A 13,003-nucleotide genomic window follows, 5' to 3' on the forward strand; every position below is an offset into this window, starting at 1 on the left:
TTTATTTTTTGGGAGGGCCTTTTTCTCCCCAATTGTACTTGGCCAATAACTCGACTCTTCCAAGCCGTCCCGGTCGCTGCTCCACCCGCTCTGCCGATCCGGGGAGGGCTGCAGACTACCACATGCTTCCTCCAATACATGTGGAGTCACCAGCCGCTTCTTCTCACCTGACACTGAGGAGTTTCACCAGGGGGATGTAGTGCGTGGGAGGATCACGCTACCCCCCCCCCCCCGAACAGGCCCCCCCAACCGACCAGTGGAGGTGCTAGTGCAGCGACCAGGACATATACCCACACCCAGCTTCCCACACACAGAGACAGCCAACTATGTCTGTAGGCACACCCGACCAAGCTGGAGGTAACACAGGGATTCGAACCAGTGATCCCCGTGTTGGTAGGCAACAGAATTGACCGCTACGCCACCTGGACGCCCTGCTACATCGATTTTAAGCTTGGGGGGATTTATTTAGTACAGTATCACAAAACTAAGCTGTGGCAATTTAAATATTGCAGCATTTTCCCCGAATTACAGTGTTGAAGGACAAAGAACGGCTGCTGTGAAGAGGTTTGATGTAACGGTTTCTACATCTCTGAAAGAAGTTGGGTTGTTTGAATCAGGGAAGCAAAGTCTTGTTCAGAGTTTGTGCACAGTATGTATTGAATCGGGAGTAAAATATTGTTGTTATATAGAATTTGGAGGTACCTGCCAATTCAGAGCCCTAATGGGTATGGTTTATTTGCCATACAGAGCAACACAGTAGGGACGAGACAGTAATGACAGATGCCAAAATTCAGTTCAAACTCAATATCCAGTGGAATAGTTGTGCTGTGATTGACCCCTCGCCTCACTTTGAATTGCTGTGGTGCAGTAATGTCTACCCTTAAACAAATGACCATAATCACTTCCTACTGCTGCTCTACTGAGCTCCTGTCGCATGATGTCGTCTTTTAATAAACGAGAGAGAAGTTTCTAGAGCCCCTTGATGAGGTCTCTCTTGTACAGATGAAGTCTCCCTTACTGACACACGGTCCTCATATAGCACAGCTGTTACATCACACACACACACACATATACAAACACACACACACACATCGTAAACTGAGCCCAGATGAGAATTGCTGGCTTATAAAAGAGAAGAGGAACCGTTGGGAAATAACTAGCGCATGCTGCACATAAACATGCTCACACAAATACACAACACAGTATTTCCCAACTATTTGTCTAAGACGTATTAGCGATCATGTAGCCCACTTTGTGAGCAGGGGAAAGTGTTGCACTAGCTCTTGTGTAACATCTTGCTGGTATCAGGTCAAGCACAGCTGCTCGGGTTAGCTGCGTTACGCGGCGGCCACAGAACAGCCTGTAGTTTTATAGAGCGCCAGATCTGGGTGAATGTGATAATTGAAGCACCGCAGACTGGTTAGAAACAAGTGAGAGGAACAGGTTGATTTTTTCTTTTTACAGTGATTATTGATGCGGAACAAGAATGAGCATTGCTCAGTAAGGCTTTTGGAATTAACAAGTGACCTTTTTCACAAACATGGCCGACATGCTTCCCCTTCGTCTTCAGTTAAGATAGCGTACAAATCGGTTCTCCTCACCGACCATGTTACAATTGCAACTTTCTGTTGCCTTTGACTGTCTGCAGTCCTTTATTTTGTGTTTCATCATAGCTTGTACCACAGTAAAGGTTTTGTGATTGACATATCTTTATGCTCCTGTTGTCAGACGACTGCAAAAAAAGTGATTTGATTGAGGGCCACAAATGCTAACCAAGGCTAATGGTGAGTTCTGGGCTGTTAGCATTTTTTGACCCTCAATCAAATCATTTTTTTATAGTCGTGCGGCCATCTGACGATAGAAACACAAAGATATGTCAATACCTGTGTTGTGTTATACACTATGTTGGCATTTTAACAATCTTTACTAAGACAAAGCAAAAGTACGTTGGCTATGTATGTGAAAAGGGCTATTAGCAAGATGTGTGTGTCTGTGTGTGTTTTCTTTCCTTGTGAGTGTAAAAAAGGAGTAACTGTAGCAAAGGTCCCAAGTTTTTGTTTCCAAAGCATTTGGTTTAAAGGGGCTGTAAAATCCAGCCTGACTACTTCTCTGTGGCTCCAGTTAGTTTTTATGAACTGTCAGTTGTTTCTCGTGTTAACGTCACTGTGCGCCCGCTGCTCCCTCTGCTGGCAGCAGGCTGCACCTGCACTTTCCTGCACGTCAACTCTCATCGCCCTAATAAACCCGGTAGTCTTTGCAAGGAATGCACCAACGAGCCAGTTTGAGACACTTGGATTCCATCTGAGAGAGCACCTCGGACAACCCCCAGGCTCCACTCCTGACAGACACCCGTGTGGATCTGAAGGGACAATGTGGTTTCTCTCTGAACTTGGGTGTTTCTTATAGCCTATCTTTGTTTCACCTTCAATTAGCCAGCGTAAAAGAACTATGCCGAACAACATCCAGGACACGTGACCGTGAGGCTGAAACATAAGGACAACTGACTTTAGGAGTTGAAAAGCAAAAAAAAAAAAAAAAAAAGTGGTTAGTTTTTGTTTTGTTTTTTTATCTGCCTCTGTTATTCTATTCAGACCATTATCCGACGACTCGTTTCGCGTTAGTCTGCCTGTTAATTTTGTGCTTGTATCTTAAATTAGCAATAACATATGCTCAGTAGAGGCTTTAGAGAGGGGAAACTGCGGGCCTGCAAGTCCAATACTCCCACACACACACACACACACACACACACACACACAAATAAGGGAATTGTTACTTGTCTTGGGATGAGTTATTGATCGCTGCGTACACATCAAAATTGATTTCATAGAAAGTATTATATTTCCGTCACAGAAACACATTAATCATAACATGGGTTTAAACAAAGTGCCCCCGCTGTATTCGACCCGCTGGACCAGAGGGTTTGCTGCCTTGCTTTGGGCTGTAGAGACACCATAAGGAGACAGCTCAGGTTTTTACAGGATGGAGGTTGTAATGGGTTTGTCTTCTTCTATTCAGGTGCGTGGAGCGGTAATCCTACTAATAGAGTAAACTATGGCGGGGATTAAGAGCTTTACTGAGACCGCTTTGACCTTTCCTCTCCCCTGTAATCATCACTACAAAAATGCCACGAGTGGGTGGAGAGGGTGTAGATATTTAAGCAGGTGTACGGGGGCTTTGCCGGTGTATGCGAGTTCACGTGTCTCCCAAAGCCCCTTCATAAACACAAATCTATGTTCCTTCGAGCATGTCGGCTGTCTGGAGCCGAATCAGCCTTTTCCTGAAACCAGTCGATTGATTCCCATTAAAACCAGTTGGCGTCATTGACCATCCTTTAAAAGCTGTCACCTCTATTGACCGGCCGTTAAAAGACCATCAGCCTGTCCCATTTCTCCACACGAGAGCCCACTCCAAAGCCATCCGCTTTAATTGATCCTCGGTCATTTGAGCTTTACAGCGTTTGACCTGTCTGTATCTGATTTCAGTTTCCCCCCTCCATCTGGATGTTTCCCCCCCTCCATCTGGATGGCGCCTGGCCTCGAAGATATTGGGGTGAAAGGTCAAGGGACACTCGGGTTATCAGGCTTCTTGCAAATGCATTTCTACATGCATCATGTTGCACTCGTTATTTTTATCCCCCCATCTCTACTACACGTGTGGAGTCGGTCTTTATCCCCCCCCCCCCCCGATTGTACTTGGCCAGTTACCCCACTCTTCCGAGGCATCCCGGTCACTGCTCTACCCCCTCTGCCGATCCGGGGAGGGCTGCACACTATCACATGCCTCCTCCGATACATGTGGAGTCGCCAGCCGCTTCTTTTCACCTAACAATGAGAAGTTTCACCAGGGGGACATAGCGCGTGGGAGGATCATGCTATTCCCCCCAGTCTCCCCCTCCCCCGCAACAGGCGCCCTGACTGACCAGAGGAGGCGCTAGTGCAGTGACCAGGACACATACCCGCATCCGGCTTCCCACCTGCAGACACGGCCAATTGTGTCTGTAGGGACACCCGACCGAGCCGGAGGTAACACGGGGATTCAAACCAGCGATCCCCGTGTTGGTGGGCAATGGAGTAGACCAACACGCCACCCGGACACCATGTTCTGCTTTGATCTGGTATTTAATTCCTTTCCATATGTCCTAAATCCTCTTCTTCCCAGGGGCACCCCTGATAATACAGCTATTATATTCATCGTGTCACATTATCCTTATATTTCTATTACCGTACTCTAAAGGGGGACGATTCTGTGTTGTTACTAATTGACTACAATAAGATATGTTTAATTAAAATCTAATTAAAGATATATGAAATGAATGTCATGGAGGAAGTTATTGTCATGTTTTACCATTCCAGCGCTCACTCTGCCGCATTTATCTCCATGGCCTTTCATTGGTTGAAAATAGCCTGTGTAACCTAATACTCCGACGTGCTGGTCTGCTTTAATCCAACAATGTTCCTGATGCCCCCCGAGGTAATTTAGGACTCCCTTAATGAATGTGTTCCCTCCACCAAGTGCCATTCCTCTGCTATTTTCTGCCACCATGTGAAGGGCACGAGAAAAACCACCGCTAATTTTTAGATATTAACCCCCAATGTCTTCCCTTGATGCCAAGTGTTCTGCTTTCCCTCTTCTACTGTAAACCAGTGGTCTTCAATCAGGTCCTCAGGTACCACCAGTACTGCCGGTTTTCTATTCTGTCAGGTAGTTCACTACATCCACCTGTTGTTCCAGGTGTAAAGATACCTGTAGTCCTGAGTTTCTCGGTCAAAAGGACACATACTAGGTGCAGCTTGTTTCTGCTGCGGTAGTCATCCGTCCCAGAATGTCTCAACTTTTAATAGAATACCCTCTACGTGATACATGTCAATGACGGTTATATTTACTGTTCACACGTCACGCTGTGTCCTGCACACTGATCCGTCCCAAGTGTGGAGGCGGAAAAGACAGAATTATCACACTCTCTACGCCCCCGATAGGTTACGTTGTCACTTAAGCCAATACTGGTGTGACCCACAAAGTCACGGTATAGAGCCCAGAAGCAAAAAGTGGTTTGTTTTTTGTAACCATACACATGGTAAAGTTATTTACATTCAGTGGAAAATGTTTTTGATGATGCACCGCCAGCTCCCATTAGCCCCTGTGTCATCCCCAGCTCTGCTATTCTTAGAACTAGGCTAGCTCAGCACATATATATGTGTGTGTGTGTGTGTGTGTGCGTGTGTGTGTGTGTGTGTGTGTGTGTGTGTATGTATCTATATATGTATCTATCTATCATATATATAGTTTCCGAATCAACATTGCATTATACACACGCGTAATAGTCACCTTGCAAAGGATGTAATCGGGTATAAAGGAGGGTAAATGCACCTAAACTGACTTGAACTTCCTTTTTATTGGACTGAATTTAGTCTAATCACATGTTTAAGGGCTTACGTGAATCTTTGTTCCGTATAAATTCAGTGTATACGTCAAAGTAAATAGCATCAAATTGATCTAAGTTAAAGAGAATAGTGTACTTCAGTATGAAAATACAAAAAAATTGATGTTGAAAATATTGTACATATTGGTAGCTGGTTGTGAAACGATGATCAATGGCTGAAGGTCATACGTAGTTTACCCACCTGTGTATGTAAGCTGCCGCTGCATCCCTGCATGCAATGTAAAGCTAATTCAGCCCATCAGTCATGTCAGGCTAACTCTCTTATTGCTTGATAGAAAACGAAATCTAGCACGGTCCTGTTGTTTGTGACTGAGTACTCCTGAAGAAAAATACTGCAGCGCATAAGATGAATAATATAATTTAGTCTTTTTTAATGACTCGTTGGACAGCTGCCTTATTTCCTCCTCTAAAATCACACAAATCACTGGTAGAGATAAATTCTTTGCAGATGGAGCTTTGAAGGTTAAAAGCTGCATATTCTGAAATGATGTAACTCCTTTTTATTCATATTGCAAAAACAATTTTTTTTTTTTACAATATTGATTTTTATTTTTATTTTCAATATCGTTCAGCCCTTGTGAGTCTTTTCAGAGCCCCCATCCTTTCCAGTCTGCAGGGAAAGCGATGCCTGGACTGTTCCAGAGGGGGAAACCATGATCTGCCATCTAACACACTGGCCCAGAAGGAGCCATCCTCCCTATAATCCCACGGGCGATCACTTGCTGAATCAGCAGCTCAACACCTATTTAAACACATGGAGAGGTGGTCCTCAGCTCGTCCTCTCTCTGTGACAGGTTGTCTGAGTGGTCTTTGTGGCGTTAAAGAGATTAGCGTTGGGGTTTTAGCCCGCTGTCAATCTGGCTGCCCCTCAGCCACTCATATTTATGTATCAGGCCCGGGTTGTGGCTGGAGGTCAGCTCTGGCCTCTTCGGTCTCCTTGTGCTCACACACATTAGAAAGCTTAACCACTCGTGAACCGAAGATCTGTTTTCAGATGTGTTGTCAGTGACTAGACGTTTCCCTAAAGGAAGCTCTTTGGGCTGCCTTTTAAGGAGCTGTCACTGCAAATAGTGTAGTACTGTAGTACTACCACACAGTCTGCACTTCATATTTTGTGTATGAGATAATAATGATCATGTTAGTATAGCACTTTTTTAATCAAATTGATTTAAGTGCAAGGAAAATAAAACAAATTGGACGAAAGAGATGAAAATACATGAAATGTCCCAGCCTTTGGGAAAGCAAGCTGATAAATAACAGACGAGGCAACGAGGAACGAACAAACAAGTCAAGGCCGCAGGATAAAAGTACTTGTTAGAAAGCGATATAAAAGATGCTAGTCCTCATCAGATATCCACCCGCATCGTGCCAAACAGTTTAACATGACATGCCAGTTTAAGGTGCCTGGTTTAGCTCCCTCCGCAGCATCCTCCTTAGTGAAGATGAACCCAAGTCAACCAAAACCAGCTGGAAGACAACCAGATGAGTCCTACCTGTCGGACAGGTGGCCTACAGCGACGGTCTCTCGTTTCTTTCTCCCCAGCGTCAGACCATAAAATCCTTTCCTCTGAACCCTTTCTTCTTATCGTCTCCTCTAAACTGTCCTCCTTCCTTTCTTCCTCATCTTCAGCACCATGCGGCCTGACGTTCCATTAAGAGCTCCAGGGTGAGTGAGTCAGAGTAAAGGAGAGCAAGGGCGACTGGTGGGTCTGGTCCATCAGTGATGGGAGGGGTCTTTCCGTGGGAAGCAGCAGCTGTCCTGACAGATGATTGCAAAGAAGGATAAAGGCTTACGAGAAAGACGGGGAGGGGATAATGGAGACAGAAAAAAAGTTTTGGTAAGGAGAGACGAAAAGCAAATGACCTGCCAGGCAAAAACAGCAACATCCTGGACCTGGACCTAATCTCCCCCCCTTCCTCTTTTTATCCTCTACTCCGGCTATAATGGTCCCGGGGTAGAGTGATGGAGAGGGCGAGAGATAGGGGAAGGGTTCAATAAAAAGGATTAGGTTAAGAGATGGAGAGGAGGACAAGGAAAGCTGGCTATGGACATTTGGTCATTTGTAAAATAATAACTGACACAGTGGTCCACCAGTCAGAGCGGAGGGGCTGGTTTCGCTTCCTCTGACATGAAACCTGGCAACCCGCTGAGAATGGCGTACGCTGAGTAATGCATAGTAAAAAGACATTGTTACTAGAAAGGGAAATTGTGGAAAGATGTTATTGGCAAAACTGTAAATCCTATTAATATTTTCTTAGTGCCTGCAGTGGAGGCAATATTTTATTTATTTACCCAACCTTAACAGCACGCTATCCATTAATGGATACATTTAGGGAAAGACCACACTTGATAAACTTGAATAAAGAAACCAACAACGGGTATATTTACATCTGCTCAAATTAGGGATGAACCAATGTCACTTTTTAATTTTCAGTACTGATTTTGGTTAATTATTGGCTGGTGCCAAGTACTGAGCTGTTATTTTGTACTGATCCGGGCACATTTAGACCATCAGTTTGGGATCAATGGGAAAATTAGAAATGGAATATTTTTTTTCCCATTTGGCTTTTGGTATCAGATTTTAAGTCTCCAATACCAGTGCTTGTTTTCTGTGGAGGAGGCAGTGCTCATGACTGTGGGCAGAAATGTACAGCTGACGGCGGGAGACGTGTTCCAGCGCTGGTTGTCACTGTTATATTAACCCTCATGTCTGCTGAATAATGTACAGCACTGTCAGCCGTGCCGGGCCCCTAGATAATGACCAGATTTTGGCACCTGAGGGGTCCCGGGGAGTACGGAACATGGCTAAAAACATGGACGCTAAACCTCCATGTAGTCTAAATAGACCCATCTGATGCCTCGTGTCATTTGGCTGCTGAGATCAAACAGTCAAGCATGCACGCTACAAAAAATATCTTAGTCTGCGACTGTCTGTCAGCATTACGTCTAAAACGACTCTGAAACAATTTGGTTGGTTGCTACAAATAACCCCCGTTTGATTAAATAGGCCCGCGGTAATTGAGCGCCTGAGAAATGGATTAGTGCTGTGGCCACTGGGGGGCAAGCTAGATCATAACGAAGTACAGAGAGAATAAAGCTTTATAAGGTCCACGGAATGCCTTACAGTCTGAGATCAACTCAGAGACTGTCTACAAGACACCATGTAGACCATTGTCCATCCTGCCGAGCTGTCCTGCAGATGTCCCAGCCGGCAGATGTCCCCTACAGGGATGAATAAGCATGACGTTATTACAACCCCCCATGTGCGTGTTGGCATACAGATGTGTTGAGTCGGTGCAGATCCCAGATGTTGGAGGGAAAGAGGACGGGTTTATGAGTTCATGGACTAATTAAACACCTCGGTAATATACACACATACATACTCGCACTCTTACCCTCACACAGGGTTCATGTTTTACCCTTTTAGTATTGTTTATAGTATTTAGTATTTCTTATCGCATACGTATTTCTATATACACTTTATCTGATCTCATGCGGACTGCACTGATGACATGTTGCATGCATGTGTCGCTGGTAGAGCTCTCACATCTGCAGATGATCTTCTCCTTTAACTAAACACAAACTAAGAGTCATCATGGGGAAACGGCGTTCTGTGTACAAGGTCCTAAACTGAGGGATAATCTCCCATTTGAACTGGGATGAGACGTATTTAACTTTACACTTTCAACTTTTAAACGCTCAACTCAAAACACATGTTGTTACTCAGAACATATTGCCTACCAAGGGGGACTCTGCCTCTCTATAGCTGCTAACTTGCTGCTGATCAACTGCAGGTTCTGTCATGGTGCTGTGTTTCCTTATTCTTTTATATTTTCTCAAGTCTCTTCGTTCTTATTTATCATTATCTTCCCCCCCCCCCCATTTCCTTTATCCAATATTTTTATATATCCTTGTTTTTTTGTTCTGTTTTTTTGGGGGGAGGGGGGGATTTCCCCCCTTTTTCTCCCCGATTGTACCCGTCCTATTACCCCCACGCTTCCGAGCCGTCCCGGTCACTGCTCCACCCCCTCTGCCGATCCGAGGAGGGCTGCAGACTACCACATGCCTCCTTCGATACATGTGGAGTCGCCAGCCGCTTCTTTTCACCTGACAGTGAGGAGTTTCACCAAGGGGACGTAGCGCGTGGGAGGATCATGCTATTCCCCCCGCCAGTTCCCCCTCCCCCCCCCCGAACAGGCGCCCTGACCAACCAGAGGAGGCGCTAGTGCAGCGACCAGGACACATACCCACACCCGGCTTCCCCGCCTCCCCCCGCAGACACAGCCAATTGTGTCTGTATAGAGATGCCCGACCAAGCCGGAGGTAACACGGGGATTCGAACCAGCGATCTCCCGTGTTGGTAGGTAACGGAATAGACCACTACACTACCCAGACGCCCATATCCTTGTTTAATCATTACCTACTATATAAATAATGATTGGTTGGTTGGCTGATTGATTGGTTGGTTGGTTGGTTGGTTGGTTGGTTGGTTGGTTGGTTGGTTGGTTGGTTGGTTGGTTGGTTGGTTGGTTGGTTGATTGCTTGCCTCGTCATGTGGCAGGTTGTCATCAGTGAGCGCTAGTCACATCTGGGAGGAGGACATCAGCTTGAACTCTTGCAGGTTCCTCAGAGTACTGCCACACTGAACAGAACATATAGACGCTGTCTTACTGTCTCCTCTTTATATATTCTTCTAGTATTGTCCTCAATGTGCTCGGTCGGTCTGTGAGGACACAGTTATGATGAAACCCCGATGCATAGCCTAGTTTGGACTGAGGCCATTCTCTGTTTTAATTTAAGCTAAGGTATTTGCAAGTGAGTATTTTAATTTGCCCTCTATTGGAAGGGGATCTGCACATAACGTCAGAATGTGATCTATGAGGCGAAGAGAGAGAATAGACAGAGAGAGGAGGTTGTTGTAGGGAAGCTCGCTATAGATAACCAGACAGTTGCTGCGATTATTGCCATGTTACCGGTATCCAAGAAAACAAATTGCGTATTTGTACTTGGTCTCTGTACTGGATATGGTGTGTACTTGTCCTGATAAATAGCCCGACCAGCATGCGACGAGTGGAAATTGATTACTCTTGTCATTTCTGGGACTCCAAAACCTTGTTACCTCTGCCAGGGAGGTTATGGCTTTGCCCTTGTTTGTCTGTCTGTCAGCAAGATATCTTAAAAATGTTGGATGGACTCTCGTAAAATTCTGCGAGCAGACGGGCCTTGGACAGAGAGCCGATTGATTAGAAGTCAGTAGTAAAATTCTGTTTACTTAGATGGGATATTTTACTTAGTCTGCAAAAAATAAATCCCTGCATAAATTAATGACAGAATCTTTGAGTGATGCCACAATTCAATTCATAATCCCAATTTAAACCAACATTTTAAACTAGAACACACATTTTGCTCCAGGAAATATACATTCTAGTCCTTCTTCCAACAAGGGAGGTAATAACCAGAAAGTGTGGCTGAGGGGTGTTGTTGGGAAACTGCTCAGCCTTGGTGGAGGTTTGTGTTTTTCTCTGTTATTTGGATGACGATGGTGGATAATGTCTAATACACTATTTCAAACGACTTTTTACACCACAGGGCTGCCTGTCTACCAGACTGTGTAATCTCTGAGTCATGTTTCTACTGCTTCATCCAGCATTACAGTGAGACGGGTTCCCAGAAAGTTGAATCAGTTCATCTGAACACAACATTTATTAACAGAAGTGTTTCATCACTCATCTAAGTGACCTCTTCAGTCTCAACTGACTGCAGGTGTCCCCACCCTTATAAACAATACAGCTGCATAACGACCGAAACCAACAATCGGTTTCATATGCAAATTACCGTGACCATTAACTAGAGTTACGGTGGCCATGTGTACAATTCAGAGAGGATTGGGGAATAGTTGCAGTCACAGCATTGTAAGATGGTGACAGATGGACAAGGCTCAGCGTTTTCGGTTTTTATTTTTCAAACCCATCCAGCATGCCGAATTTCACCACAAGAGGACACTGTTACATAACCTCACACGAAAAGGAACAACTTTTGGATCCGTGGAAACATAAAATCTAGGTGAAACCCAGTTTAAAAATCTGGGTATTTTTTGGTGAAAATCGGTAAAAACCAAAAACGCTGAGCCTTGCAGATGTACTCTTAGGCGCCCCCCTCGGTTCAGGGATGGTCATTCCCTCTTCACATAATTGGCCTCTTTGACTCCCCGTTCGAACCAGTGTTACTCCCTATCAAGGGTGTGCACATCCTCATCCTTGAGAGAGTGGCCACTGGCCTGTAGATGGTGTAGACTGTGGAGTCCTGGCCTGACGTGTTAGCTCTCCTGTGTTGGGCCATCCTCTTGGCCAGCGTCAGTTTAGTTTCCTCAATGTACAAGTCACGGCAATCCTCCTGGCACTTAACAGCGTACACTATATTGCTCTGTTTGTGCCAGGGGACCTGATCCTTGGGGTGGACCAACTTCTGGTGCAGCATGTTCTGGGGTTTGAAAGCAACTGAGATGCGGTGTTTGGAAAATACACGTCTCAACTGTTCCGACACTCCTGCCACATACAGAATCACCACTGGTTTACGCTTAGGCAGCTGTTGTCCTTCTCCTCTCTTCGATCAGCTGGTGCACTGTTTGGGCATCTTCCTGGCTTTGACAAACACCCAGTTAGGATAACCACCCTTAACCAGGGCCTGTTTAATGTGGGATTTCTCCCCTTCCCCGACCGCTGTGTTGGTGAGGACGTTGTCAGCTCGGTGATACAGCGTCCTGATGACTCCTAGTTTGTGCTCCAGTGGATGATGAGACTCTAACCTTAAATACTGATCAGTATGTGTTGGTTTACGGTAAATGTCAACAATCAAATGTCCCCATCACCAATTCCAATTTCGCAGTCTAAGAAGGCTGACCTGTCATGTTTCACATCCTCCCTGGTGAACTTGATGTGGTTGTCCACAGAGTTAATGTGGTCAGTGAAATGTGCTACATCCTGAGATTTAATTTTAACCCAGGTGTCGTCCACAAATCTGAACCAATGGCTAGGTGGTGTCCCTGGATAGGATATCAGAGCCCTCTTTTCCACTTCCTCCATATACAAGTTGGCCACTACAGGTGAGACTGGGGAACCCATAGCAAACCCATGCTTCTGCCTATAGTACTGCCCCCTGTATGTGAAGTACGTGGACTTAAGACACAGCTGGTCAGTGTTAAGGGTGGTCCTATTGCTAAGGTTGGGGTTGTTTCATAATTTCATACTGACTACCTCCACTGCTTTATCAACAAAAAGGGGGGGGGGGCTAAGAGTACATCTGTCACCATCTTATAATGCTGTGATTGCAAACATTCCTCAATCCTCTGTGAATAATACACATGGCCATTGTAACTCTAGTTAATGGTCGCCTATTTGCATATGAAACTGATCGTTGGTTTCGGTCGTGATGCCACTGTATTGTTTATGAGGGGGGGATACCTGCAATCAGTTGAGACTGAAGAGGTCACTTAGACGAGTGATGAAACATATCTTGTCAGTAAACGTTGTGTCCAGATGAACTGATTCAACTTCCTGTGGTTT

The 13,003-nt window shown here is 45.3% G+C and overlaps 1 protein-coding gene across 1 annotated transcript in view; it reads left to right on the top strand.

Annotated features, from left to right (window-relative positions):
* The window catches only part of cmss1 (cms1 ribosomal small subunit homolog), a 49,194-nt gene that overhangs the window by 30,343 nt on the left and 5,848 nt on the right, over positions 1 to 13,003 (top strand). The window lies entirely within an intron of this gene.

This window comes from Lampris incognitus, chromosome 11 (genome assembly GCF_029633865.1).
Source record: "Lampris incognitus isolate fLamInc1 chromosome 11, fLamInc1.hap2, whole genome shotgun sequence".
Classification (NCBI taxonomy): domain Eukaryota; kingdom Metazoa; phylum Chordata; class Actinopteri; order Lampriformes; family Lampridae; genus Lampris; species Lampris incognitus.